This window comes from Pteropus vampyrus, unplaced genomic scaffold (genome assembly GCF_000151845.1).
Source record: "Pteropus vampyrus isolate Shadow unplaced genomic scaffold, Pvam_2.0 Scaffold390, whole genome shotgun sequence".
Taxonomy (NCBI): domain Eukaryota; kingdom Metazoa; phylum Chordata; class Mammalia; order Chiroptera; family Pteropodidae; genus Pteropus; species Pteropus vampyrus.
The window spans coordinates 2,036,158-2,045,922 of record NW_011889171.1 but is presented as its reverse complement, the minus strand read 5'-3'; the positions used below and the strand labels follow the sequence as shown (position 1 = coordinate 2,045,922).

General features: G+C 40.8%; 1 pseudogene; it reads right to left on the bottom strand.

Annotated features, from left to right (window-relative positions):
- Window positions 1–2,625: 2,625 nt before the first annotated feature.
- Window positions 2,626–3,446, bottom strand: LOC105305566 (annotated as a pseudogene).
- Between the last annotated feature and the right edge of the window lie 6,319 nt (window positions 3,447–9,765).

Here is a 9,765-nt window from a genome sequence, read left to right as displayed (position 1 = left end):
ATTATGGAAAACAATTTAGAGGTTCCTCAAAAAATTAAAAATAGAACTACCTTATGACCTAGCAATTCCACTTCTGGGTGTTTAGCTGAAGAAATCCAAAATACTATTTCAATATATATGCACCCTTATGTTCACTGTTGTACTAATTACAATAGCCACGATATGGAAGCAACCTTAGTGCTCATCAATAGATGACTGGATAAAGAAGAGGTGGTACATATATACAATGAAATATACCTTGGCCATAAAGAAATAAAATTTTACCATTCGCAACAACATGGATGGACCTAGAGGGTATTATGCTAAGTGAAATAAGTCAGGCAGAGAAAGACAAATACCATATGATCTCACTTATATGTGGAATCTAAAGAACAAAATAAAACAGAAACAAACTCATAGATACAGAGAACATTTTGATGGTTGCCAGATGGGAGGGGTGTTGGGGACTGAGTGAAAAAGGTGAAAAAGATTAAGAAGTACAAATTTGTAGTTACAAAATAATCTCAGGTATGTAAGGTACAGCATAAAGAATATAGCCAATAATATTGTAATAACTATGTATAGTGCCAGGTGGGTACTAGACTAATTGGGGGGATCACTTCATAAATTATATAACTGTCTAACCACTATGCTGTACACCTGAAATTAATATAATATTGAATGTCAACTGTAATTAAAAATAAAAAAAATTAAAGAAAGAGCAATTATATAACTTGTTGAAAGTCACACAGATTGTGAATAGCTTCATTAGTGAGAGCTTTTAGTCCTTGAAAGGCTCAGAGCCTATAGGGAGAGGAAGTTTTATCTATTGGGGCCAAGGATAAATAGGAAAAAATTAACAAAGGACTCCACTATGTAAAAGCAATTAATCTGAATTTTTTAGATAGTAGAAACATAAAACATTTTCTCATCGAATTTGAACATTTGGAACTGTATTTCTATTACAAACACAACAAATTATAACAATAAAATTCAGTTATCTACTATAGCATAAAAGGGAGTTGTTCAAAATGAGGAATTGAAAAAGAGGAGGAAGAGATACAGACATGGGAAAGTCTAGATATGGATTTTTTAAAAAGCAACAAATGTAGGCGCTGTTATTTCAGAAAAGATTGCTACTAAAGAATGCTAAAGTCATGTTGCATTTTTATATCAACAAGGTCATTGTCTGTTATTTCCTGTCCCTGAGACCTCATGGATCAAGTACTAGCACATCCAATTAGATGTGGGTTATGTTACTTTCCCTCCCCTATTGCTTTCCATAAGCCCAAATGTTCTGGAAAAATGAAGAGGAAAGTAAGTCAAAGAGAGACTTCTGAGATCCATGAGGTTGGGGAAAAGAGAAAGGCTGCTGGGAGCCCAGGCACATCTGCCTGCCCATATTTTGAGCAGAGCCCAATAGATAAGGCATAGAGGGTCTACTCTCATGCGTTTATATAAAGCATATTGACAGAGGTTTCTAGATCAGTTCACTCACTATTCATTTGTGATAGTTGGACAGGGTCTCCAGAATCCATTTAAGAGAATGAGGTGGGTAAAAAATCTCCACTAAACCTCCATCACCTCTTTTTGAAGGACATAATTTTACTTTTACATGTGAGAATGTTTATTTCTTCTGTGCCTATGGTTCCAGAAGCCAAATATCAGTGATCCAATGACCTCACTTCATGCAGAAATGGCCTCTGCTCATTCAGTTGGTGGAGGGAGGAATACTCTTTTGTTTGAAGTAGTTTTCTGATATGGATAAAGTCTTGATTTGAAGAGATTTTTTTAAATTGCTTTGAAGGGGATGAAAGAATGAGTGGAGAATTTTAAGTCAAATCTCCTGCAACGGTGTGCATTACTTTCTTTCTTTTTTTTTTTAAAGAAGGTTTAAAATTATATTGTCTTGCATTACAACATTCTAATACAATTACACCATTTTCTCTTCTAAGAATTATCTCACAATTTGAAAAATGTCATGGCTGAGGGAAATATTTAGGAAGACATTTCTAGGCACAGCTGAATTTAAATCATTCTCCAAATACTACATTGTATTTTTTTATTTATAATATTTAATCTGAAGGTACACAAAAATTAATTGATTATTTTTTTATGGGACTGTGAAGTATCAGCTCTACTGCATCCAATAAAGAACCAATAATTACTTTTATAACATTAAAATAAAGTCATTTGTAAAGACAATATCAACTGAGACTTTCTTGTACTTATGACTAATCCATTATAAACAAATGCCAATCATAAAAACACAATTCCAGAATAAAGAGCAGTTACACTAAATACAGATAAGAAAGTACAAGGATCTCATTGGCTATGCTACACTAAATGGATGAAAAATAGATTTGATTTAATACTGTAGGTCTATGTAAATAAATAAAATTTTATCTTTTTCCCCTGTACATATGCATAGACTCCTTGTACAAATAACAGAACACTCAATTCCGTTCACTTCAATAAGATGAACTTGTTAGAAAAGATTGAAAAGATTTGATAATCCACTCTCAAATTCTTTGTTTCTTTTTTCTACTTCTATCAATTTCTTGACTATTATTTAAGATACGCAGAAAAAACTTTTCTGTAAATTGAGCAATTGAAGACTCAAATAAAAACTCAAGTAAAGACTCAATGTCTTGAAGAAGTCTGCCAAGTTACATATATCCCACATTGCTTTTGGCTTCCCATCTCTTCTTTGCTTCAAATCCCCATGCAAGTTTCTTCTTTTTTCAAGCAATCTGTGAATTTTAAACTTCCCTTTTGGCTTTTACGAAGTTGTGACAGGCAATCGCTTTGGCAGTTTTACACCAAGCTCTCGGGTAGCTAGTTGGTTGCTGAGTTTCTCAGCCTTCTCAATATTCCAGTCTTCCACAGCGTGGTCTCTTTTTGGGGCCTGACTTGTCCATTTTTTTTTTCTTTTTAACAGGGGATTCAAACCCGTCATTAACTCCAATATACTGAGAAATTTCCTTTCACTGGGTTTGATTTGAGGACTATTCAATATGAGATTCCTCTTCATTCTTCAATTTACCTTTTCTGGAGAGTTTTTTTCCCGCTGAATCTTGAAGATGAGGTTTTCTGTTCAGAGAGTGTGTGTGTGTGTGTGTGTGTTTTTAAATACAATTCCTGAAATTTATTCCATACATGTAAGGGAATTCCAGAAGGACACTCTTCATATGCATTTGCATTTGCCTCTGCTTCAGTTTTCCGTTCATCTGCAGGGAAATCTGAGATTTCTGTTTTTTTTTTTTTAATGGTTCCATCTTCTGATAAAGAAGTTAAATTAAGTTAAATCCAGAGTTCTCTAATGTGTCTTCATCTTCAGAATTCAACGTAACATCACTTTCATTGAGGCCAGGAAGTAGTGTCCCACTCCACAAATTTTCTTGTGTTAGGAGCAGGCCACCTGGCAGCCATCTTAAGGCCCTGCCAACATCATGCCTTCTGTGCATTTCTTAAATGGGAAAACATAGCTTAGGTTTCTAAAAGATCTGAAACAGGAGAGTTAAGTGAAAATATTGACAGGCTTCTAAAGGGACTGCTCTGAAAGCTGGTCCCCTGTTGGCCAACTCAAGCAGGACTTATAGTGGGCCTCTTCAAATTTTGGCCTCTCTGGGGATGAACTGGGAACTTTGAAAGATTGTCTCAGTGAATAATAAAATCCTAGAATTCTGGGGCTAAAAGGAACACTGGGCTCCGAATCTAGTGCTGTCCTTTATTTCTTAGGTAAGGAAACTAAGATCTAGAGAAAGGACTCAGTGTGCCCAAGGCCTCACAGCTAATTAACAGCAGAACTCGGGTGTCAACTCTCCAAAAGCTTGATTGGTCTCATTGGAGGCTCAAGTCACAGAGATGTTTATTAGAAAAACAAAATACCTTCCTTTGTGGTCATGATTCTCTCTAGAGATCATTCAAGTTCCTTTTTTGTCACCACCCTTGCCCTGCCATCCATTTTTATGGCTTGTCATTTCAGCTTTAATGTTCTAGCCATGCCCAGAACCCAACATGACTTATAGCAAGGTTTCCTTTAAAGCAGAGTGTCTGGACTCTACCTCAGAATCACCAGGGAGCATATGAAACATGCAGACCTCTGGGCTCCACTCCCAATGAAGAATCAGAATCCCTGGGGTGAGGACAAGATACTGATTTACAGCCTTCCTCCTCACCCATTTCTCACACCATTGTCCATATCTGTAGTAGTAGTTAAAAAAAAACTATTGAGCACTTACTTTGTAACAGGCACTATGCTATTTGTTGTGCATTATCTCATTTATTCCTCAGATAGTGGCTGTGTGCTTCCATCTCACTCTCAAGTAGACAACAGAGCAGTGTCCAGGGGTAAGGGGCCAGCCCCTTCCAACCCCCATTCATGTGCTCCTCCTGGACACTACTCCCAGGGTAGCTTTTTCTTTCCCTAGGCCATTTGACTAGCAATTCTTGCACCTTAAATTTAAGTAAGCCCAAGAGATTTCTGCTCTCCTGGTCCTCACTCCCAGTTTTCTTTTTCCCTTGAGGCAGTGACCCTAGCAGTAAGAGATTTGTATACACCATTTACTTATTCAAAGGGGCAATTCTATTCTCCCTACATAGCAATGATGTGGGTTGAATGAGGGAATGAGTGTGAGAATGCTTTGAGCACTGCACATTGAGATCCTCTTTGCTTCTGCAGCCTGAAGTGAACACAGGAGGAGGGTACCAGGAGTCTTCTTTCTGCCATCTGGGCCTTTCTCTCTTCCCCCACTAACTGTCTTCTAGCCTGGTCCAGTTCGAGGCCCTCTTTCAGGTATCTTTCTTTCTCTCCCCTCTTGCTGTCTTACCTAACTCCAGGCCCTGAGATACTCCATTTTCAAATTTGTTGCTATCTGAAATCCCTTGTCTTGGATCTCTTTCCTGTGGCCTGCTCCAGAAGCTTCTTTTCTAGGCACTGGGTCAAAGAGGTACAAGAGTCAGGTGTGAGACCAGACTTGACCCTGGGCAAAAGGGATGTAAGGAGCCAGGTGCCACCTATGTCTCATTGTCCTAAGAACATCATTCCAGGCCAGAATCCTTAGGCTCTTCCTGGTCACCCAGGGTTTGTAGCTATCATCTGCTCTCCTACCCCATCCCCAACTCACCTATGCTAACTCTCAGTGCCTCAGTCCTCAAGCTGTCAACAAACTTTCTTACCTAGCAAATGAGCCATCTTAAGGTGGGCTTCCTCTACAAGGTCTTTCATGATTACTCACACACTAAGAGGTCCCTCTTAGTCCCTTTTGTTGCTTTAAATGGAGCCACCCACAAAAGCATCCTCTAGGACCTCCTGTGGCTAAGCTGCCTTCTTTCCCCCAGTTCTCACATCTGCTGTTCCCCTCCACTCTCACCTTTTCTTGTTCTTTGACCTCATTTATATCTAGGTCTCAGCTTTCTATCTTCGCTTCGATGCTCCCAAATGACTCAGTTTTATGATGTATTTTGGACATACTTCTCTGGCTTACTCTTGGCCCTCTGCGTCATTTCTGCCCTATGGACACCCTGTACCACACATGCAAGCAATGTACACTTCCTGTTCCATGACTCTTGGAGACTATAGACCCCTTCCGTGTGTAATCAATACCCTAGAGTTTAGCTTTTGGGTCCTCATCATATAATGAATTTGTGTCATAAAATATCATAAAAGAACATGGTAATTTTGTCTTACCCCCTCATTTTACAATTGTGGGAATTGGGGCCCAGCGAGAAACTATACTTTGGCAAGGGCACAAAGATAATTGATGAAAGGGCAGAATCAGGACCCTGGCCTTCTGATTCCTAATCAAGCGCTCTTCTTAAATTTTTCATGATGATGATGATGATGATGATGATGATGATGATTACTGCCATCATAGAGTGGGTGATTTTAGTGTAGCACTTATGGGCTCTGGAGTCAGATTGCCTCAGTTTAAATCCTGCCTTCACCATGTACTTGCGTATGACCCTGGGAAGTTATTTAGCCTTACACTTTTCTCATCTACAAAATGGGAGAAGAGTGAGAACAAATAGTACTTACCTCATAGGATTGCTCCACAGATTATGAGATGATACATGCAAAACATTTCAAATAATGTCTGCACATATTAAATGCCCACTAAATGTTTATTGTTTTATTTGGTCATTGCCTCCAGAATACCTAAAACAGGTCTGAACACATAGTAGGTCTGCATAAAGACTTTGGGTACTAAAGAGAGAGGCTCTGGGAAATAATGTTCTGACTTTGTTGTGTGGTTAAATAGAAGTGATTCTAATGGTGGGTATTTTAGGTCACATAGAAAGAGAGGGCATAATGCCAAGGCTGGAGTAAAAGGAGATATTTGGGGACAGGAAACCTTTGGATAACTCTTCTCTTATCTCCAGGTAGGCAGCTGTCTCCTTTTTTCCCCTGCCTTCCCTGTCAGAATAACTGCTGGTGTCTCCTTTCGAATTCTAAGGCCAGGAAACACCTGTGCCATAGCCCGTAGAATCCAACCAGCCATGTAGAATTCACACACCCTGCACCAGCACTCCACCCACTTCTTCTTCTTTTGACTATTTCCCTCCTTAGAGATTTTTCAATCCCATCTCCGACTGATCGATTATTGATGGCTAGAAGCAGTAAAACAGCAACCACAATAAATACATAATAAAAAGGCTCAAACACACTCTGCTTGAGGGAGACTTGAGATCTTGTGGAGACTTGAGATCACGTACCTAAAGCTGTGAAATCCATCTTCAGGGCTCCTCAACTCAATTCTGGCTCTTTCTTGAGTCTCCTGGAGTCTTTATGCTTCCTGCTCCCCTTGCTGGTACCCTATCTTAGCCTGGCTACCTGAGGGGCCCATGCTACAGACATACCCCCTTGAATATTGTATGATGTTTCACACAATATACGTGCTGAGTGAGCTATCTTTGGCAAGATTCTTCATTGTTAAAACAACCAAGAAATCTTTACAAAGATGTTAGATGCCGATAATGACTTGGCTTGTTATACTATTTTCAGATCCTATAACAGGCCAATGTATGAGACTCTTTGGGGCAGGAGCGAGTGGGCATTTAATGCTTAACCAGATTTTGCCAAGTTAGGTGGGAGAAGAGTGTAGTGGTCGAATCATGGGGGCCTTTACTGGTATTTTCATTCTAGGGGAAAGCCCAGGTTCCTTCAATGATTTGGCTTCCTGGCAGCAGGCACTTCCTCTAGCACCAGCTGGGTGGTTTCAAGGAAGAAGGCACTTGCCATCATTCTCTCCCCTTACTGTGTCTCAGAATGATCAACTCCAGGACTCTCATCTACTGATTGGTGAATATACACACCCTGGGCTGAGGAGGACACTGGGTATAGCAATATTTGAAAGGGGTTGGAGAATTCTCTTGTGGGTAGAGAAAGCCATCTCAGATAAGGTGAGTCTTCGGGGGGGGGGGGCTTTTGCATATTCTAACATTTTGGCAGGGCCTAACCTGCTCAGTTGAAAACTTTCTGTTTTTCAAACAGAAATGTTTGTGGTGGGGTGGGCTGGAGGAAGGGAGCCAACAATTCCCTCATGGGCTTCTCACCAATTTTTGTGTTGCAGCTTGCATGGCTCCAAATCTACCCCACTTTTGGCTTTGTCTTCAACTAGAGCTAGGGCCTGAAGCACTTGTACTAGTTTTACACTAATGACAAAAATTTAACAAATGACAAAAATTTAAATGTCTTCCAACAACACAAATTATCTCTCAGTTTTCATGAATCGAGAGTCCAGGCATAGTGCAGACGAGTCCTCTGCTATGGGTCTAATAATACTGCAATCTGTATCAATCATAAATGAGAGATCATCTGTGGTTCCAGGTATTCTTCCAAAATGACTGGATGTTGGCAGGATTCAGTTTTTTGAGGTTGTAGGGTTGGGGTCTCTGCTTTTTTGATAGCTGTCAACCAAGGGTTGCCCTCAGCTACTAGAAGCCACCTGCCATTTCCTGCCACTTGGACCTCTCCAGAACCTGGCAGTTTGTTCCTTTAAGGCCAACAGGAGAGTATCTACTGCAGCTTCGAATCTCTCTGGCTTCTAGATCTGACCCCTAGACACTCTTTGAAAAGATCTCACCTGATTAGGCCAGGCCCACCCACACTCAAGGGGAGGGGTTTTATAGGGCATGCACATGGAGGGTGGGGGCAACTATCTTGAGGGCCATCTTGGAATTCTGCCTACCACAGACTCTAAGAAAAACACTTTACCCTATCAGATTATTTTTTTTAAATGAGGCCAGCTGCTTTCCATTAACATTCCCCACTCTGGGAAGGCAGAGAAACTGTCAAGCAAAGTCTTCTGAATCATTGAACTTGAATCAGACTGTGGTTAAAAAATTTCAATGACCTTAGATGACAGGCCTTTTCCCCTTGTTTCCTTTCCCGCCCTCTCTCTCCCCCCACCTTCTCTCTCCTATCCTCCTACCCCCACTGCAGAGCCCTTATTCAGCCCTCAAATCAGACAGTCTGAGAAGGAAAAGGCAATTCTGGGGCTTAAGCATCTGGGGTTGGCCAAGAAAGAGCAAGCAAGCAAGCATTTAAACAGCAATAACTGATAATGAAACTTTATATCTCCACAGGGCCAGACTTTCTGATTGACCATTATTACATGACTTTATGCTCCTTGGAAGTGGTTCTGAAGGCCTCTCAGTATTTACTGGATAAAAACTTACATTATTTGCTCGTTTCTTACTCCGCCTGCCAGTTTTTTCATGAGACTTCATGCAGAGGAGTCTTTTACTGAAAGTATTTCTTAAATCATCCCCATGTGTTTAAAAAAGGACCACTTTCCCACTGATTCTTATATGTGGATTCAGCCCCCTCTTGCATTCATCCGTCCATAATAAAAATACATAGTGAGCACCCTCTGTGTGCCTGGTATCAGGCTAGGTGCTGGTGATGCCTAGGTAAGGAAAATGTGGCCCCCGTTTTCAGGGTGATATCAGCTATGACAGAGGCATGTGTACAAAGGGCTGAGAGCGTGGAGCATGGGTGGCAGCTTCTAAACTGGATCTTGAAGAATGTGTATGATTTCAAGGATGAGAGGATTAGGGAAGTGGTGTTCTAGGCCAAGTGGACAGCCTGAGCAGAGCACAGACAATGTGAAAGAACATAGTGTGTCTTGGGAATGACTGGTGATTCTGGAATACCAGAATGTGGGAGTGTGAGTGGGAGTGGACTGCTGATAGAATGGAGGGGGGCAGAAAACACCAGATTGTGGAGGGCCTTGAATGTTAAAAACTTGGCTTTCATTCTGCAGGCAGCAGGAAGTTGGTGAACTAGTTTAAGCTGAGGAGGCTCATGGTCAGACCGGTATTTTGGAGAGAACATTGTGACTTTTTTGAGATACGAGTGAGGTGACAGTAGTTTTAGATAAATATCATAAATAAAAGTATAGACCAGAGGAGGCAGCCCCAAGGCCGTTGTTAAAGAGCTCTGGTACAGTTAAAGAACAAATTTACTTATATTAGCCATAATGAGATACATAAAAGTAACACAGTGATGCCTCTATGAGAAGATATTGGGGGAAGCAAAGCTCTGGTTAATAAAGTCAACTTGAGGGCAAAGGGAAAGAGATTTTGTCTTTGGTGGTGGCTGTAAAATAGGAGGAGGCAGGGTGTCTGTTTCTGAAACCTCCTCCAGAGTCCTGGGCCTAGCCCAGCTGAGTGGGTCTTATGGCTGGGAGACCTGTGAATTGACTCTATGCACCAAGGACAAAACGAGCTCAAGAGTACTTGGTTCTGAACAGGTGAATAATTTTGGAGTGGGGCCCACCT